The 20,747-nt window shown below is 46.6% G+C and overlaps 6 non-coding genes across 6 annotated transcripts; all 6 read right to left on the minus strand.

Moving 5' to 3' along the window:
- Window positions 1-85: 85 nt before the first annotated feature.
- Window positions 86-276, minus strand: LOC141203337 (U2 spliceosomal RNA). Its single transcript, XR_012274410.1, has one exon. It is a non-coding gene; the product is annotated as a U2 spliceosomal RNA (small nuclear RNA).
- Window positions 277-8,896: 8,620 nt separating this feature from the next.
- Window positions 8,897-9,085, minus strand: LOC141203221 (U2 spliceosomal RNA). The gene has a single exon (XR_012274350.1). It is a non-coding gene; the product is annotated as a U2 spliceosomal RNA (small nuclear RNA).
- A 6,605-nt stretch (window positions 9,086-15,690) lies between these two features.
- On the minus strand, window positions 15,691-15,881 carry LOC141203348 (U2 spliceosomal RNA). Its single transcript, XR_012274411.1, has one exon. It is a non-coding gene; the product is annotated as a U2 spliceosomal RNA (small nuclear RNA).
- Window positions 15,882-16,996: 1,115 nt separating this feature from the next.
- On the minus strand, window positions 16,997-17,187 carry LOC141203359 (U2 spliceosomal RNA). Its single transcript, XR_012274412.1, has one exon. It is a non-coding gene; the product is annotated as a U2 spliceosomal RNA (small nuclear RNA).
- A 1,115-nt stretch (window positions 17,188-18,302) lies between these two features.
- LOC141203368 (U2 spliceosomal RNA) lies at window positions 18,303-18,493 on the minus strand. Its single transcript, XR_012274413.1, has one exon. It is a non-coding gene; the product is annotated as a U2 spliceosomal RNA (small nuclear RNA).
- Window positions 18,494-19,608: 1,115 nt separating this feature from the next.
- LOC141203823 (U2 spliceosomal RNA) lies at window positions 19,609-19,799 on the minus strand. Its single transcript, XR_012274848.1, has one exon. It is a non-coding gene; the product is annotated as a U2 spliceosomal RNA (small nuclear RNA).
- Between the last annotated feature and the right edge of the window lie 948 nt (window positions 19,800-20,747).

Below are 20,747 nucleotides of genomic sequence, written 5' to 3' on the forward strand. Positions count from 1 at the left end.
AGTCCATCCCAAAATCCGACAAACAAGCAAAATGAACAAAAAACATTGAATTCAATTCTTTCTGATTTTAGAAACTGCATTAAAGAAGGGGTGCACCGGTCCTGGAGATACTGCAATACCAGGTCAATGCGTGGAGTGGACAGAGCAAGCTCTTTTTCCATCTCCCTGTTCTAAAAATCCATTTAATATATGGTCCCCAGATAGGGGACGTATCAGATATTAAACTGATAAGAACAGATACTACACTTGATCTTAGCCAAAAGGCCGAGAAGCGATAACCAGAATTGGTTTCAAACTACGGAGCCACCCAAGGATCCTGAAAAGTCCATTTGTGGAGATGAGCTCCTGGACTCCCGTTAAGAAGACATGTTGTCAACCTCTAGATCCCTTACATGCCTGCACTTTTCGGCTTGCTGCTGCTGCAATCCACGCGTTTTAGATCTGCATAACTCCACCTCTTTAAACACAGCACCTTCACCCCCTGCTGTTCCCACCCGCCTCAACACCGTTGGAAGGGAGGAGAACCAATTAAGGCGGGGGGTGGGGTGGAACGAGCAGCTGTCTACCCTTAGCAGGAGGGCTCCTGATTACATACCTCTCCTGCTGCTGCTGCTGCTGGCTGTCCAGCAGCAGACTGAAGGTGGCTGCTGCTGTGCACAGGTATATAAAGGCTCAGAGCCTATTATGACACGCGCAGCCAGCGTTCCATTGCCACATTCCATCTACTGCAGGCAGGATACCTGGCTGGCTGAATGTCGCTGAGAAGCTCACAGAGACCGCCATAAGCAACAATTTAACAGAATGCCACAGACTAATCAACCAAACTTTTTGGGTTGGGTTCTCTTTTATAGTCTGCAGGCATTAAATGAAAGAAGTCAGTGTTCCAGCAGAAGGAGACAACGTTTCAGAAAAGGCATTGTAGCAAACCAAAAAAGAAATTTTAAGCGCAGCAGAGTAACCAGCGCACATACCTGTTAGCTCAGGTGAGTTTAAAAGGCTGCTGTTGATAACAAGGGCATTTGCTAAATAGATGGTGTGTGTGCAACAATATACTGAAAGGTCAATTATATTGTGCAGCTTATCTCACCACCTGTAGTTATTTAGGTGAAAGCTCCAAAATGCTTGCCTAATATGTCTGTTTATCCAAAAGGAAGTAAAAAGGGAGAGCTAGAAAGATAGCATTGCATCACATTACATGGCAATGCAATGCACAGTTGCTGAAGTTGAACCAAAATGAGCTTGTAATCTGGCTTCTGCAACTTTGAACATGAAAAATCCAATGAGGAGAAGAAAAGCAAAGCCAAAGAGTCCATCCCAAAATCCGACTGTCATGAAAACAACACCCACTCTTGGGTCAGACCTTGCAGCTCTCTGGCGCCCCCTTATCCTGCTGGTCAAACACGGTATTGACAGAGGATAAGCACGGGTGCAGCTGCTCTAAGTTATGTCGACTATTGCGGCACGTGATGTGACAGGACGTATATATACCACCAGTTCCTTCCAGGAACGTATATATACCTCCGACCAGCCACCCTCAAACCACAATATCACATAAATACTGGTATACTGCCACCACCGATCGCTTAACAGGTGGATCGGGTACCTGGTAGGTAACGTGAATTAGCGGGTGAGGAACGTGTTTGCTCGACATAGGACAAGAAGAAAGAAACTGGTAAATAATAATGATTTACTCCCAAAAGGGGGCAGTGTTTACAAAAGATATACAAGATATTATAAAGGAGACAATTTACATGTATGCATAAACAGTTATTAAAATAAAAGGGATAAGTAATAGCAAAACCTGCTTCACAAGGTGATGGTCTCAGATTCTGTGGGAGGGACGGCTCCCCGGAAATTAGAGGTGATTCTTCTTACGCCGCGTGAAGTGCGTGCGTTCGACGTCCCTGAGAAGAATGACCTGAAAATGGCCGATTTGCTTTTTAGTAAGCAGCCAAAACTCTGGGGAACACCCCTTATTTACCTTACAAGGGGGGCTCGGCTTTGCGAGCCCACCCAGCTGCAGAAGACCTAACAGATCCTTCAGATTCCATATCTTGGTGTGGGGGGGTCCCACATCCAAGAGGGAGACATCATCTTGACCGTCACCAATATTCATGAAGATAGATATTAAATATGAAACCTCTATGACGCTCAGAAGCTCAGAATCCATTATCTCAGTTCCCGGTCATTCCTCAGTTATGCAAGTTATACTATTGTAATGGGAAAAAGGTGAGCATTCAAAAAACGTGGTGCCGATGTTTCTGTCAGACCTGTGCGTGATTAAAATTGGCATAAAACGTTTGTACAATTAAACAATGGGATTTTTTGGAGGGATTTTCCGGTTTGTACTAGCGCTTGCCCTGGACTGAGGTTTTATGGCGGGTCATAAAAATTCCTGGTTTGGGGAAAAGCAAAAGTGAGTTCTGTGTCTTCACTTACAAACAGATAGGGGGTGGGGTTTTTTTTTTTCCTTTTTTAAAACATCTCTCATTTTTAAAAACTCGGGCAAAAATACCTTTTGCCTGACACCTCCCCCTTTTTGACTGCGCTATGGAGGTAGGACCTTCTGGTACTCCTCCAAGCGTATGTCTGGAGGCTCCCCTCGCCGGGGCAACCCATCGGCATTGCCATGCTCGCTGCCCTTGCGGTGTTGAACAGTAAAGTCGTACTGCTGGAGGGTGAGGCTCCAGCGTAACAACCTTCCGTTGGCACCTGACATGGTGTGCAGCCAACTCAGGGGGTTGTGGTCAGTCACGACAGTGAAGGGGCGCCCGTACAAGTAAGGCTGTAAGCGGTTGAGGGCCCATACAATGGCCAGGCACTCCTTCTCTATGGTGGAATAGGCCACTTCCCTCGGCAGCAGTTTCCGGCTTAGGTACAACACGGGGTGTTCTTGGTTCCCCGAGTCGACCTGGCTGAGTACAGCACCGAGGCCAAATTCACTGGCGTCGGTCTGTACTAAGAGTGGCCGTGTGCCGTCGACCGCCTTTAGTACAGGAGAGCTGCTCAGGGCAGTCTTCAAAGCCCTAAAGGCCACCTCGCATTCATCCGTCCATTTGACGGAATGGGGTAGGCTCTTCCTGGTGAGGTCTGTCAAGGGCTTCGCAAGGCTACTATAGTCCTGCACAAAGCGTCTATAGTACCCTGCGGTGCCCAAGAAGGACTGCACCTGCTTCTTGGTCATGGGGGTGGGCCAGGACACGATAGCGTCCACCTTCCCAGGCTCTGGCTTCAGAGTACCCCCACCTACCCGGTGCCCCAGGTAGTGGACCTCGTTCATGCCCATCTGGCACTTTCCCGGCTTGATGGTCAAGCCCGCCTGGTGAATGCGCCCGAGCACCTGCTGCAGATGCTCGAGGTGATCCTCCCAGGTGGGACTGAAGATGGCAAGGTCATCCAGGTACGCTACTGCGTACCTCTCCAGTCCCTGGAGCAGGTGGTTGACCATTCGCTGGAACGTGGCAGGGGCATTTTTCATGCCGAAGGGCATGACCGTGGATTCATACAATCCGAAGGGGGTGATAAAGGCGGACTTCTCCTGAGCCCCGGGGCTCAAGGGAATCTGCCAATATCCCCGACTCAAATCCATAATGGAGAGATAGCTCGCGCTGGCTAACCGCTCCAGCAGCTCCTCAATGCGTGGCATTGGTTGTGCGTCAGAGGCGGTGATAGCGTTGAGCCCCCTGTAGTCCACACAGAACCGGGTGGTCCGGTCCTTCTTAGGCACCAGGACTACAGGTGAGGCCCACGCGCTCTTGGACCGCTTAATCACCCCCAACTGCAGCATCTCCTCGACCTCCTGGCGCATGACATGCTGCACCTCGTCGGAGATTCGATAGGCTGTCCGCCGGAGTGGGGCATGATTCCCGGTGTCCACTTCATGGACCGCCACTTCAGTCCTGCCAGGCAGGTTGGTGAACACTGCTTGGAAGGGTTTCAGCACTGCTTGCATCTGAGACCTCTGGTCTGCGGATAGCAAGTCGCTTAGCTCTACATCCTCTAGGGACCCGCTGGCCTTCGCTTGGGCGAGCATGTCCAAGAGGGGGTCATCCTCCCCATCCTCGGGCAGGTTGCAGACCGGTAGGACGCAGGTTCCACGTTCTTGATGAGCCTTCATCATATTAACGTGAAACGCCTTCCGCCTACCCCGCTCGTGGTCAAGTGTGATCACGTAGGTGACCGGGTTGAGCTGTTGGTGAATGACGTACGGGCCTTCCCAGGCCGCCTGAAGCTTGTCCTTTGGTACGGGGACCAGCACCCACACCTTCTGACCCACCTGGTAGGTCCGTTCTCGGGCGTTCTGGTCGTACCAATGCTTCTGGTCAGCCTGGGCTTGCGCCATGTTGTCATGCACCAACTGCGTCAAGGTCTGCATCTTGTCACGGAAGCGCATGACATACTCCACGATGGACACTCCTGGGGAGCTCGGCTCTTCTTCCCAGAATTCCCTTATCAACCCAAGGGGTCCTCGGACACGCCTGCCATACAGGAGCTCAAAGGGGGAGAACCCCGTCGAGGCCTGTGGAACCTCTCTGTAAGCAAATAGCAGGTGTGGGAGGTAACGCTCCCAGTCGCGACCCTGGGTCTCAACCAGCATTTTTAACATCTGTTTGAGGGTACCGTTGAATCGCTCACACAAACCATTGGTCTGTGGGTGATACGCACTCGATACCAGATGCTGCACCTGCATTTTCTTACATAGGGCCTCCATTAAGCGTGACATGAACTGAGTCCCCTGGTCGGTAAGCATCTCCCTGGGAAATCCTACTCGCGAAAAGATGGCCAAGAGGGCGTCCGCCACCTTATCCGCCCTAATTGAGGACAGGGCTACTGCCTCCGGATACCGGGTAGCATAGTCTACCACGGTAAGGATGAATCGTTTTCCAGAGCTGCTGGGTATGGCCAGTGGTCCCACAATGTCCACAGCAATCCTCTGGAAAGGCTCCTCTATCACTGGCAAAGAGATCAGGGGGGCTTTGGGGGCCGGCCCTGACTTTCCCACTCTTTGACACGTGGTACAGGAGCGACAGTAGTTCACCACATCTGTCCTCATTTTGGGCCAATAAAAGTGATGAGACAGCCGGGCCTTGGTTTTGCTAACCCCCAAGTGTCCAGCGAGTGGAATTTCATGGGCGATCCGCAACAACTCGTCCCTGAATTGGTAGGGGACGACCAGCTGTCTTTCCCTCAGCCACTCCTGTTGGGGTGTACAGGGAACTGTCTCCCGGTACAACCTCCCTTGGTCCCAGAATACCCTCTCCTTATCCGACTCGGAGGTGGGTTTCTCCGCGAGGCTCCTTAACGTCTCCAGACTATCATCTGAGTGCAGAGCTGCCTGAAACTCCTGGCTGGAGGAAGCCAGAAGTGAGGTTAAGGCCACGTCCTCACTGGGACCCTCTGGGACCGGCTCTGGGTCCATACCTGATTCAGTTATTCCTCTGTTCGAGGGGGGTCCAGAAGGCAGGGCGTTACTTGCATTCTGGGCACTCTGACTGCGGGTAACAGCGGCTATATAGGCCGTCTCCCCGGGGAATAACACCGTCTCATTAGCCTGAGAGGCCATGAGAACTACTTCTCCATCATCCTCCATTACCTCAGGCACAGTGCTACGTATGCGGCAGCTACCATCAGCCAGGTCTCCATCTGTTGTGACACTGGTCACTGGCACAGCACCACCTGCTTCATGGTCCTCGTGCCTCTCCCCATTACCCTTGGCACTGACATTTGCTCCTGCTAGGGGATCCTCAGCAACATCACCCCGCAGAGTGACATGGCTGAGTTCTCCTGCACCTTCCAATACAACAACATCATCATCATCATCATCATCATCATCACCATCATCATGTAAAGCATTGACATTCACATTATTAGCATTAACCTTACCAACCGTATCAGATCGGGGAGGGGTGTCAGGGACATAATAAGCAAACATCCTCCCCAAATCAGTTCCCAACAAAACATTTGCAGGTAGGTTTTTGGATACTCCCACTTCCTTCACCCCACTCCCCGCACCCCAATCAATAAAAACCCGGGCCATGGGCAAGGGGCATCGGACGCCCCCAATCCCAGTGACAGTCAGGGTCTTTCCTGGAATAAGCGCTTCAGGGGACACCAGTTCAGGTCGGATGAGGGTTTGTTCGGCCCCAGTGTCCTTGAGGCCTACAGTGAGAGTGTCCCCCACCCTGACAGACTGAAAGTTTTCACAGGCCCTCCCAACCGGCCCACCCACCAAAAGAACTGAAGCATTAGGCCCTGGGGCCTTGGATGGGGGGTTCTTCCTCTGCTTCTCTGGGCAAGTGGCGCTGAGATGACCAGTCTGGTTGCAGGAATAACACCTGCGGGCATCGGATGCAGGCAGGGCCTTGGCAACGGGAAAAAGGCCTCCGGAAGGTCGGCTGGCAGGGGCAGGGATGGTGGTTGATGGCTTACCCCCTTTCCAGCTGGCGACGACCGGCTTCCGCACCTCTGGTCTCCGGTTGGCCTCGTAGGTGTCTGCGATCTGCGCTGCTTTATTGGCATCAGGTGGCTCCCGATCCATCACGAACTGCCGTACCTCAGTCGGACACAGATGCAGGAACTGGTCTTTCACCATCAGGTCCTTTAGCTGCTCAAAGGTGGTCGCTGACAGTCCTTGGATCCACTGCTCAAAGTTGATTCTGAGCCCGTCTACCACATCACGGTAGGTGTCCTGTGGTCCACGCTGGAGGGTTCTGAATTTTTTCCGGTAAACCTCCGGAGTCAGCTGGTACTTTTTTATCAGGGCCTGCTTGACGGCCTCATAGTCTCCATCCTGCTCTCGAGGGAGGGAAGCAAACACCTCCAAAGCTTTTCCTCGGAGCCCTGGAGTCAAATATCTTGCCCATTGGTCCATGGGCAGCTGATACTGCCTGCAGGCCTTTTCAAAGCCTCGCAGAAATGTGTCCAAGTCCCCATCCTTTTCCATCACAGGGAAGTGCTCAGGACGAGGTTTAAAGCAGCTGGCACTGTTGGACTCACGGGTCTGCGTAGAGGGCGACTCCTTCTGAATCCGGGCTAGCTCCAGCTGGTGTTGTCGGTCAGCTTGTCGCTCAGCAGCCTCTCGGTCAGCTTGTCGCTCAGCCCGCTCCTGGAATTTCAGGATCAGCTCCAGTCGTCCATCATGATTGTCTGTGGCGAGCTCCTCCAAGGCCATCTGCAGGTGGGGGTCCACACTACCCTGGTTGCGGGTATGGCTGGCAATCACCGGTTGGACCCCGGCAGCAACACCATCCGGGCCCTGGCTGGCCGCCCCCTCATCAGGGCTCTGCTGTCGGACGGGCTCTGCAGCACCTTGTAACAGTTCAGAAATCATTTGTTCTTTGCTTTTGCCGTGGGGGTCAATGCCTTTGGTTATACATATTCCAGTAAGAGTGTCCTTTTTCTGCTGGTGATACCAGGACTCCCCAACTACGACCATGATCACCAAAATAAAAATAGAAAAGAAAAAGCGAAGAAGGGTAGGGGTAACTGCTACACATACAGTATTGTCTCAGATCTAATAAACACTGAGTTCGATCTTCAAAACTTTTGTGCAAGTTTTTAGTGAGAGGAATGATTGCTCAAACCAGATCACTAATGTCCTATGATCCCACCGCTGCCACCAATTTGTCACGAAAACAACACCCACTCTTGGGTCAGACCTTGCAGCTCTCTGGCGCCCCCTTATCCTGCTGGTCAAACACGGTATTGACAGAGGATAAGCACGGGTGCAGCTGCTCTAAGTTATGTCGACTATTGCGGCACGTGATGTGACAGGACGTATATATACCACCAGTTCCTTCCAGGAACGTATATATACCTCCGACCAGCCACCCTCAAACCACAATATCACATAAATACTGGTATACTGCCACCACCGATCGCTTAACAGGTGGATCGGGTACCTGGTAGGTAACGTGAATTAGCGGGTGAGGAACGTGTTTGCTCGACATAGGACAAGAAGAAAGAAACTGGTAAATAATAATGATTTACTCCCAAAAGGGGGCAGTGTTTACAAAAGATATACAAGATATTATAAAGGAGACAATTTACATGTATGCATAAACAGTTATTAAAATAAAAGGGATAAGTAATAGCAAAACCTGCTTCACAAGGTGATGGTCTCAGATTCTGTGGGAGGGACGGCTCCCCGGAAATTAGAGGTGATTCTTCTTACGCCGCGTGAAGTGCGTGCGTTCGACGTCCCTGAGAAGAATGACCTGAAAATGGCCGATTTGCTTTTTAGTAAGCAGCCAAAACTCTGGGGAACACCCCTTATTTACCTTACAAGGGGGGCTCGGCTTTGCGAGCCCACCCAGCTGCAGAAGACCTAACAGATCCTTCAGATTCCATATCTTGGTGTGGGGGGGTCCCACATCCAAGAGGGAGACATCATCTTGACCGTCACCAATATTCATGAAGATAGATATTAAATATGAAACCTCTATGACGCTCAGAAGCTCAGAATCCATTATCTCAGTTCCCGGTCATTCCTCAGTTATGCAAGTTATACTATTGTAATGGGAAAAAGGTGAGCATTCAAAAAACGTGGTTCCGATGTTTCTGTCAGACCTGTGCGTGATTAAAATTGGCATAAAACGTTTGTACAATTAAACAATGGGATTTTTTGGAGGGATTTTCCGGTTTGTACTAGCGCTTGCCCTGGACTGAGGTTTTATGGCGGGTCATAAAAATTCCTGGTTTGGGGAAAAGCAAAAGTGAGTTCTGTGTCTTCACTTACAAACAGATAGGGGGTGGGGTTTTTTTTTTTCCTTTTTTAAAACATCTCTCATTTTTAAAAACTCGGGCAAAAATACCTTTTGCCTGACACCGACAAACAAGCAAAATGAACAAAAAACATTGAATTCAATTCTTTCTGATTTTAGAAACTGCATTAAAGAAGGGGTGCACCGGTCCTGGAGATACTGCAATACCAGGTCAATGCGTGGAGTGGACAGAGCAAGCTCTTTTTCCATCTCCCTGTTCTAAAAATCCATTTAATATATGGTCCCCAGATAGGGGACGTATCAGATATTAAACTGATAAGAACAGATAAGGTTTCAACGCAATTTTATTGATTCAAAAGTATATTTACAAAGGTTTTAAAAAAGAACATTTATAACATTACAATAAAATGATAAAACATGATAATAATCAATTCAAGTTTTTTGTAAAAACACAATTTACCATCATAAAACCATTGTAACAATTAAGAAAATCATAATTACAGATGTACTTGGGTTTATTTAATTACCACTAATTGTGTTCCATAATTGTACACACCACATAGAAGCCGCTTCTTTTGCTCCATACAGTTTTTTATCTCTGAGATAGTAAATATACATTTCACTTAAAGCAATTTTTATACAGTCTGTTGAATCAATATGATCATGTTTGAAGAGTAAAATATTTCTAACTTTCCACATGGCATTTTTAAAACAATTAATAATAATCCAGGCAACTCGGAATTGTTTAAAATTTGGACACTTAAAAAGACCATAAAAGACATAAAAGTGATTAAAATCTTTCAGGCCACATGCCCATTTTAAAAGTGGGCCTACCTTTCTCCAAACCTCCTGTGCAAAATGACAATTCCAAAAGAGATGCAATACAGACTCACTTTCCCCGCATATATCTCTTGGACATTTGGCTCTCGCCACCAGCCCCCGCCTATGTTGAAACTCACGGGTAGGGAGGCACTGGTGGACGATAGCCCAGGCAAGGTCCTTGTGTACATTTGCAAGATATTTCCCGTACACATTTCGCCACACCGTTTTGGACCTTGCCTGTGAAAAATTGGAGACAGGAATTGTGTCCTCAGAGTGTCTGCAAGCAATAGATACCTTCCTTTGGTCCCCCAATATATCAGGCTCCAATTCCTGGAGACCTAAAAGTCTGACCGTTTTCTCAAGTATCACATACTGTTTAGGTGGGCACAGGAGCACAGGAGAACTTAAAGGTAGGCTAAACCACCTTTTAAAAATCATTCCTGCTGCATATTTTAAAAAATAACTAAAAATGCCATCAGATTTAAAAACCTTAAAACAGAAGCAGAAATACTTTATATGGAAAAAGGTAAAAAAATTGGGTACATCTTTACCTCCATTAGATTTACATTTGTACATCAGATCTCTTTTTAACTTTTCCATTTTTGAACCCCATAAAAACATAAAAACAATTCTTGTTACTTTCTTGATTTGTAAATTGGAAGGGGGAAACACCATTGCAACATACAACATAATGGGAATTAAAACAGCTTTAATAATTAAAATTTTACCTTCCATACTAAGGTTCCTTAAATTCCACAATGAGATCTTTTTTTCTATTTTATCCATTGCAGAGTCCCAGTTAGGGTCCCCCTCATTGGCTTGGTTAAAAATAATTCCTAAAATTTTTATGTGATTTTTCTGTATCACTATCCCAGGGGTCAAAGAGGAGTCCCATCCCCCCACATTAAAACAGTCACATTTATCTATATTTAATTTAAAACCTGAGGCTTCACAGAAAAATTGTGTGTTTCTCAATACCCTCCTCAGAGATGTGGAATCTGGACATAGTATGGTAACATCATCCATGTAACTTAGGGCTTTAAGTTGCATACCCCTACTCCCGGGAATAGGTACCCCTTTAATTACTTTATCTTTTCTCAGTATGGTTAATAGTGGTTCCATAACACAGATAAAGAGCAGTGGTGAGAGAGGGCACCCTTGTTTCACCCCTGATAATAGAGGAACCCCCTTCGTTAAAAACCCATTTACAGAAATTTGACTAAAACAAGAATGATATAAAAGCATAATGCGGGTTAAAATTTTCTCTGGAAACGCCATTTTTTTAAGAACCATAAAAAGAAATTCATGCGATACCCTGTCAAAAGCTTTTTCAAAGTCTAAGGATAAAATAGCAAGGTTTTGACTTCTCTCTTTTGAATACCATATGGTATCCCTAATTATGTTGAGGGACTCAGCTATGGTTCTTCCGGGAACACCACATACCTGGTTAGGGTGAATTAATTTGGCTATAAAGGGTTTTAAACGGACTGCAATAAGTTTAGCTAAAATTTTATAATCAAGGTTTAAAAGCGTAATAGGCCGCCAGTTTTTAAGTTGGCTCCTATCCCCTTTTTTATATATTAAAGATACCAGACCTCTCCTCCAAGATGGGGGTAATTTATTAGTATTAAAAGCTTCTTTAAACAATAAAAACATATCGTTCTTTAAAATTCCCCAAAAAGTCAGATAAAACTCAATCGGTAGACCGTCTTCCCCAGGGGCTTTCCCACTGGAGAAACTTTTAAAAATCTGTAAAAGTTCCTCACTGGTGAGATCCCTAGATAAAATACCCTGGTCTAAAATATCTAACTTAAAATCAAGGGAATTAATAGCATACTCTAAAAAGGATGGATCTATAACTTTAGTGTTAAAAAGAAGTTGATAAAAATTAAAAGCTTTTCCTAACATACCCTTAATATCATTTTCACCTTCAAGATTTAGGATTGCGTCCCTCCTCCCCATTACCTTTTTGAAGAAGAATCGGGAGCATTTCTCTCCTTCCTCCAGGTGCTGTACATGGGAGTTAAAAATTATTTGTTTTCCTTTTTCATTAAGAGCATTTTTTATTTCAGACTTAAGATTTGCAATATCATCATCCACATCAATACCAACTTCTTTTAGTTTAAAGAGTACTTGTAATCTCATATTAAAAACATAAAACCACTGCTTTTTCTTTTTTGCTTTCATTTTCCCTGCCTTAATAAAAAATAATTTAATCTTAGGTTTAATGCTCTCCCACCAATCCAGCATCGAGGCGCGGGGGTCTCTCTTTGATTGCCAGCACTGGTAGGCCTGCACAAACCTCTTTTGAATATCAATATCCTCTAGGAGAGTTGTATTTAATCTCCATGGGCCTCTTGAGGTATTTTGTTCCCCTGCTAACTCTAAAAACACAGATAAAACTTTATGATCAGAGAATAAATTAGATAAAAGAAAACATTTACAAGGTTTAAAGGCAGTAGAAGCAAATATGAAATCAATTCTAGAAGAAACTCTTCCATTGGACCATGTAACACCTGGATCCGCCGGCAAGAGTTCCTTCCAGCAGTCCTGTAATCTAAAATCATCAATTAAACTTTTCAACAAATAGGAGGTACGGTCTTTACGATTCACATCCCCACCCTGCCGGGATTCCCCATCACGTAAACAATTAAAATCTCCTCCCACTAGCAGGGGGGTTGACCCAACACAAAATAATGGCAATATTTCAAGTAAATCCGCCCTTTCCTGCTTCCCAGGAGGAGCGTACACATTTAATAAACGTAAAGAAAGTCCATTAAAAACAAGATGTATTAAAATAGCTCTGCCAGGTATAATTTCAGTCACAGATTGAATGATGGTAGAATGTCCACGGCAAAGTAGTCCAACTCCGGCAGCACGACAGTCATTAGCACCGGACCACACAGAAGCGCCCAGTTTCCAGTCTTCTTTTAAGTCCTTATAATTTAAATTACTCTGTATACCACATTCTTGTAGAAACCAGAAATCAAAGTCCAATGTCTCTAAATAAGAAAATAAAGCAGCCCTACGTGTAGGGCTCTTTAGGGACCTCACATTTAGTGAGGAGATTTTAAAAGGAACAGACATTAAGAAGAATCAGGATCTGAAGATGGGAAGAAGTCAATACACGGCACCTCCTCCTCCGCATCTCCAGGGGTCAGGATTTGTTTAATATTACCGGGATCTGAAGCAGGCAAAAAGGCATCATCCACTTTTGACTCCTCATCTGGACCTCGACATCCGTGTTTTCTTTGGATATCAGGTTGCTTTACGTCCTCCCGTTGCCTTTTCAGAGGCTGGGAGCTGTCCATCTTTTCCAAGTCCTGTGCATCTGCAGTCCTCATGGCGGTCTGGTCTATGGAACGGGTGTCATCCCTCTGGGTCGTCTTGTCCTCTGGTCTGGTCACGGAACTACTGCGACTTCTGGTTCGAGGACCAGGGCTCGACTGGGTCTTAGCCGGGTCCTTTTTACTTCGCGCCCTAGAGGTCTCTCTATCCGACACACTGGTTGATCGATTAAGGAGCGTACCCTTTTTGCCCTTACCCAAGATCACCGATGATGGTGTGGCGAATCTGGGTGCTTGCTTAATCGGGGTACTAGAGGTCTCCTCAGTTCCACATAATGCCGGTGGTGCATTCATGCTGGATGAGGACCCTTCCTCTTGACTCTGAGATACGGCAACATCTAGAGCCAGAACATCGATCAATTCCACAGAGAGCGAACCCTCGGTTAATCTTATGGAACCCCTACGACCGTCCTTCTGTGGAACTACCAGCGGGCCCTCTGGCGGAGCCGTTGAAGGATTTGTTCCGGACCCGTCAGCGTGCGCCAACCCAGGTCCAGGGGCAGGTGTAGTAATACTCCCTCCGAAGTATTCTTGGATAGTCAGTTGACCTGACTTAAACATGTCATATGTTTTTGACTTTTTGCTCGGACAATTCCTGAAGGCGTGACCTGCCTTCCCACATAGGTTACATACGATCTCAGAGTCACACGTAGCGGAGGTGTGCCCACTCTTACCGCACTTGTTGCAAAAGACTACATGAGCCCTTGTACAATTTTCTCGTGTATGCCCATATTCATGACAATTCCGGCATTGAAGGGGCATTCCTGGGTAGCGTAGGAATCCCCTGACATTACCAATGGCAAAATTAGCAGGCGGGTGGTGAAGACCACCAATGCCGCTCTGATCTGGATGGAACTTCACCAGGTATTTCCTCTTCCCATTCCAGAAGCGCTGGGAGTTGAGGATATCATGTGAGAAGCGCACTGACTTGCAGTAACGCTTCAAAAAGGTTTCGATATCGCCCTCAGAGACGAATGGGCTGTACATGAAGATCACCAAGGGTACTTCCTCTTCACCGTACAGGAAGTCAAAGCTCAGCCCGTTCAGTCTCTCATCGTCCTTGTCCGCAACCATCAGTGCTGCATGGATATTATCACAGCATGATTTAGCCATAAAGGAAATGGTATATCGCCCACGGAATTCCTGATCGTAAAGACACAGGATCTTATCTCGCTCCAGGTGGAAGAACCCAAAAAGAATCTCATGCACGATGTACTGCAGATTCTTCTCATGGCGCTGGCATTCATCCACCATGATTCTAATGGACTGTCGCAGTGGAGTCTCCCCCACCGCAAATCCAAAAGAAAAAGGCATTTTCGGCCCTCAGGGACTAAGCCCTCCCCCAATAGTAACAAGGGAATGAATCCCACAAAAGCAGGAACAAACCCAAGACCGAGGGAGGGGTACCCCAAGAACTTACACAGCCCACTAAGCGATAAAGCTCAGCAAAGGAAAACGCCCTTATTTCCTCGGGTCGCCCCGAAGACAAGACGCGATCGCTCCCCGTTGTCCGGGGACTAAGCCGACCTGCCAATAGCTGCAAGGAGGTGAAGCTCCCTCCGTTAAGAGAGAGCGATCCCCCAAGGCCAACAAGTCGGGTACCCCAGGCACCTCCTAGCCGAGACCAAGGCAGCAACCTTTAGATCACTGCACCTGATCTTAGCCAAAAGGCCGAGAAGCGATAACCAGAATTGGTTTCAAACTACGGAGCCACCCAAGGATCCTGAAAAGTCCATTTGTGGAGATGAGCTCCTGGACTCCCGTTAAGAAGACATGTTGTCAACCTCTAGATCCCTTACATGCCTGCACTTTTCGGCTTGCTGCTGCTGCAATCCACGCGTTTTAGATCTGCATAACTCCACCTCTTTAAACACAGCACCTTCACCCCCTGCTGTTCCCACCCGCCTCAACACCGTTGGAAGGGAGGAGAACCAATTAAGGCGGGGGGTGGGGTGGAACGAGCAGCTGTCTACCCTTAGCAGGAGGGCTCCTGATTACATACCTCTCCTGCTGCTGCTGCTGCTGGCTGTCCAGCAGCAGACTGAAGGTGGCTGCTGCTGTGCACAGGTATATAAAGGCTCAGAGCCTATTATGACACGCGCAGCCAGCGTTCCATTGCCACATTCCATCTACTGCAGGCAGGATACCTGGCTGGCTGAATGTCGCTGAGAAGCTCACAGAGACCGCCATAAGCAACAGTTTAACAGAATGCCACAGACTAATCAACCAAACTTTTTGGGTTGGGTTCTCTTTTATAGTCTGCAGGCATTAAATGAAAGAAGTCAGTGTTCCAGCAGAAGGAGACAACGTTTCAGAAAAGGCATTGTAGCAAACCAAAAAAGAAATTTTAAGCGCAGCAGAGTAACCAGCGCACATACCTGTTAGCTCAGGTGAGTTTAAAAGGCTGCTGTTGATAACAAGGGCATTTGCTAAATAGATGGTGTGTGTGCAACAATATACTGAAAGGTCAATTATATTGTGCAGCTTATCTCACCACCTGTAGTTATTTAGGTGAAAGCTCCAAAATGCTTGCCTAATATGTCTGTTTATCCAAAAGGAAGTAAAAAGGGAGAGCTAGAAAGATAGCATTGCATCACATTACATGGCAATGCAATGCACAGTTGCTGAAGTTGAACCAAAATGAGCTTGTAATCTGGCTTCTGCAACTTTGAACATGAAAAATCCAATGAGGAGAAGAAAAGCAAAGCCAAAGAGTCCATCCCAAAATCCGACAAACAAGCAAAATGAACAAAAAACATTGAATTCAATTCTTTCTGATTTTAGAAACTGCATTAAAGAAGGGGTGCACCGGTCCTGGAGATACTGCAATACCAGGTCAATGCGTGGAGTGGACAGAGCAAGCTCTTTTTCCATCTCCCTGTTCTAAAAATCCATTTAATATATGGTCCCCAGATAGGGGACGTATCAGATATTAAACTGATAAGAACAGATACTACACTTGATCTTAGCCAAAAGGCCGAGAAGCGATAACCAGAATTGGTTTCAAACTACGGAGCCACCCAAGGATCCTGAAAAGTCCATTTGTGGAGATGAGCTCCTGGACTCCCGTTAAGAAGACATGTTGTCAACCTCTAGATCCCTTACATGCCTGCACTTTTCGGCTTGCTGCTGCTGCAATCCACGCGTTTTAGATCTGCATAACTCCACCTCTTTAAACACAGCACCTTCACCCCCTGCTGTTCCCACCCGCCTCAACACCGTTGGAAGGGAGGAGAACCAATTAAGGCGGGGGGTGGGGTGGAACGAGCAGCTGTCTACCCTTAGCAGGAGGGCTCCTGATTACATACCTCTCCTGCTGCTGCTGCTGCTGGCTGTCCAGCAGCAGACTGAAGGTGGCTGCTGCTGTGCACAGGTATATAAAGGCTCAGAGCCTATTATGACACGCGCAGCCAGCGTTCCATTGCCACATTCCATCTACTGCAGGCAGGATACCTGGCTGGCTGAATGTCGCTGAGAAGCTCACAGAGACCGCCATAAGCAACAGTTTAACAGAATGCCACAGACTAATCAACCAAACTTTTTGGGTTGGGTTCTCTTTTATAGTCTGCAGGCATTAAATGAAAGAAGTCAGTGTTCCAGCAGAAGGAGACAACGTTTCAGAAAAGGCATTGTAGCAAACCAAAAAAGAAATTTTAAGCGCAGCAGAGTAACCAGCGCACATACCTGTTAGCTCAGGTGAGTTTAAAAGGCTGCTGTTGATAACAAGGGCATTTGCTAAATAGATGGTGTGTGTGCAACAATATACTGAAAGGTCAATTATATTGTGCAGCTTATCTCACCACCTGTAGTTATTTAGGTGAAAGCTCCAAAATGCTTGCCTAATATGTCTGTTTATCCAAAAGGAAGTAAAAAGGGAGAGCTAGAAAGATAGCATTGCATCACATTACATGGCAATGCAATGCACAGTTGCTGAAGTTGAACCAAAATGAGCTTGTAATCTGGCTTCTGCAACTTTGAACATGAAAAATCCAATGAGGAGAAGAAAAGCAAAGCCAAAGAGTCCATCCCAAAATCCGACAAACAAGCAAAATGAACAAAAAACATTGAATTCAATTCTTTCTGATTTTAGAAACTGCATTAAAGAAGGGGTGCACCGGTCCTGGAGATACTGCAATACCAGGTCAATGCGTGGAGTGGACAGAGCAAGCTCTTTTTCCATCTCCCTGTTCTAAAAATCCATTTAATATATGGTCCCCAGATAGGGGACGTATCAGATATTAAACTGATAAGAACAGATACTACACTTGATCTTAGCCAAAAGGCCGAGAAGCGATAACCAGAATTGGTTTCAAACTACGGAGCCACCCAAGGATCCTGAAAAGTCCATTTGTGGAGATGAGCTCCTGGACTCCCGTTAAGAAGACATGTTGTCAACCTCTAGATCCCTTACATGCCTGCACTTTTCGGCTTGCTGCTGCTGCAATCCACGCGTTTTAGATCTGCATAACTCCACCTCTTTAAACACAGCACCTTCACCCCCTGCTGTTCCCACCCGCCTCAACACCGTTGGAAGGGAGGAGAACCAATTAAGGCGGGGGGTGGGGTGGAACGAGCAGCTGTCTACCCTTAGCAGGAGGGCTCCTGATTACATACCTCTCCTGCTGCTGCTGCTGCTGGCTGTCCAGCAGCAGACTGAAGGTGGCTGCTGCTGTGCACAGGTATATAAAGGCTCAGAGCCTATTATGACACGCGCAGCCAGCGTTCCATTGCCACATTCCATCTACTGCAGGCAGGATACCTGGCTGGCTGAATGTCGCTGAGAAGCTCACAGAGACCGCCATAAGCAACAGTTTAACAGAATGCCACAGACTAATCAACCAAACTTTTTGGGTTGGGTTCTCTTTTATAGTCTGCAGGCATTAAATGAAAGAAGTCAGTGTTCCAGCAGAAGGAGACAACGTTTCAGAAAAGGCATTGTAGCAAACCAAAAAAGAAATTTTAAGCGCAGCAGAGTAACCAGCGCACATACCTGTTAGCTCAGGTGAGTTTAAAAGGCTGCTGTTGATAACAAGGGCATTTGCTAAATAGATGGTGTGTGTGCAACAATATACTGAAAGGTCAATTATATTGTGCAGCTTATCTCACCACCTGTAGTTATTTAGGTGAAAGCTCCAAAATGCTTGCCTAATATGTCTGTTTATCCAAAAGGAAGTAAAAAGGGAGAGCTAGAAAGATAGCATTGCATCACATTACATGGCAATGCAATGCACAGTTGCTGAAGTTGAACCAAAATGAGCTTGTAATCTGGCTTCTGCAACTTTGAACATGAAAAATCCAATGAGGAGAAGAAAAGCAAAGCCAAAGAGTCCATCCCAAAATCCGACAAACAAGCAAAATGAACAAAAAACATTGAATTCAATTCTTTCTGATTTTAGAAACTGCATTAAAGAAGGGGTGCACCGGTCCTGGAGATACTGCAATACCAGGTCAATGCGTGGAGTGGACAGAGCAAGCTCTTTTTCCATCTCCCTGTTCTAAAAATCCATTTAATATATGGTCCCCAGATAGGGGACGTATCAGATATTAAACTGATAAGAACAGATACTACACTTGATCTTAGCCAAAAGGCCGAGAAGCGATAACCAGAATTGGTTTCAAACTACGGAGCCACCCAAGGATCCTGAAAAGTCCATTTGTGGAGATGAGCTCCTGGACTCCCGTTAAGAAGACATGTTGTCAACCTCTAGATCCCTTACATGCCTGCACTTTTCGGCTTGCTGCTGCTGCAATCCACGCGTTTTAGATCTGCATAACTCCACCTCTTTAAACACAGCACCTTCACCCCCTGCTGTTCCCACCCGCCTCAACACCGTTGGAAGGGAGGAGAACCAATTAAGGCGGGGGGTGGGGTGGAACGAGCAGCTGTCTACCCTTAGCAGGAGGGCTCCTGATTACATACCTCTCCTGCTGCTGCTGCTGCTGGCTGTCCAGCAGCAGACTGAAGGTGGCTGCTGCTGTGCACAGGTATATAAAGGCTCAGAGCCTATTATGACACGCGCAGCCAGCGTTCCATTGCCACATTCCATCTACTGCAGGCAGGATACCTGGCTGGCTGAATGTCGCTGAGAAGCTCACAGAGACCGCCATAAGCAACAGTTTAACAGAATGCCACAGACTAATCAACCAAACTTTTTGGGTTGGGTTCTCTTTTATAGTCTGCAGGCATTAAATGAAAGAAGTCAGTGTTCCAGCAGAAGGAGACAACGTTTCAGAAAAGGCATTGTAGCAAACCAAAAAAGAAATTTTAAGCGCAGCAGAGTAACCAGCGCACATACCTGTTAGCTCAGGTGAGTTTAAAAGGCTGCTGTTGATAACAAGGGCATTTGCTAAATAGATGGTGTGTGTGCAACAATATACTAAAAGGTCAATTATATTGTGCAGCTTATCTCACCACCTGTAGTTATTTAGGTGAAAGCTCCAAAATGCTTGCCTAATATGTCTGTTTATCCAAAAGGAAGTAAAAAGGGAGAGCTAGAAAGATAGCATTGCATCACATTACATGGCAATGCAATGCACAGTTGCTGAAGTTGAACCAAAATGAGCTTGTAATCTGGCTTCTGCAACTTTGAACATGAAAAATCCAATGAGGAGAAGAAAAGCAAAGCCAAAGAGTCCATCCCAAAATCCGACAAACAAGCAAAATGAACAAAAAACATTGAATTCAATTCTTTCTGATTTTAGAAACTGCATTAAAGAAGGGGTGCACCGGTCCTGGAGATACTGCAATACCAGGTCAATGCGTGGAGTGGACAGAGCAAGCTTTTTTTCCATCTCCCTGTTCTAAAAATCCATTTAATATATGGTCCCCAGATAGGGGACGTATCAGATATTAAACTGATAAGAACAGATACTACACTTGATCTTAGCCAAAAGGCCGAGAAGCGATAACCAGAATTGGTTTCAAACTACGGAGCCACCCAAGGATCCTGAAAAGTCCATTTGTGGAGATGAGCTCCTGGACTCCCGTTAAGAAGACATGTTGTCAACCTCTAGATCCCTTACATGCCTGCACTTTTCGGCTTGCTGCTGCTGCAATCCACGCGTTTTAGATCTGCATAACTCCACCTCTTTAAACACAGCACCTTCACCCCCTGCTGTTCCCACCCGCCTCAACACCGTTGGAAGGGAGGAGAACCAATTAAGGCGGGGGGTGGGGTGGAACGAGCAGCTGTCTACCCTTAGCAGGAGGGCTCCTGATTACATACCTCTCCTGCTGCTGCTGCTGCTGGCTGTCCAGCAGCAGACTGAAGGTGGCTGCTGCTGTGCACAGGTATATAAATGCTCAGAGCCTATTATGACACGCGCAGCCAGCGTTCCATTGCCACATTCCATCTACTGCAGGCAGGATACCTGGCTGGCTGAATGTCGCTGAGAAGCTCACAGAGACCGCCATAAGCAACAGTTTAACAGAATGCCACAGACTAATCAACCAAACTTTTTGGGTTGGGTTCTCTTTTATAGTCTGCAGGCATTAAATGAAAGAAGTCAGTGTTCCAGCAGAAGGAGACAACGTTTCAGAAAAGGCATTGTAGCAAACCAAAAAAGAAATTTTAAGCGCAGCAGAGTAACCAGCGCACATACCTGTTAGCTCAGGTGAGTTTAAAAGGCTGCTGTTGATAACAAGGGCATTTGCTAAATAGATGGTGTGTGTGCAACAATATACTGAAAGGTCAATTATATTGTGCAGCTTATCTCACCACCTGTAGTTATTTAGGTGAAAGCTCCAAAATGCTTGCCTAATATGTCTGTTTATCCAAAAGGAAGTAAAAAGGGAGAGCTAGAAAGATAGCATTGCATCACATTACATGGCAATGCAATGCACAGTTGCTGAAGT

Source organism: Phyllobates terribilis, unplaced genomic scaffold (assembly GCF_046119375.1).
Source record: "Phyllobates terribilis strain yellow unplaced genomic scaffold, ASM4611937v1 Scaffold_124__1_contigs__length_5142088, whole genome shotgun sequence".
NCBI lineage: Eukaryota > Metazoa > Chordata > Amphibia > Anura > Dendrobatidae > Phyllobates > Phyllobates terribilis.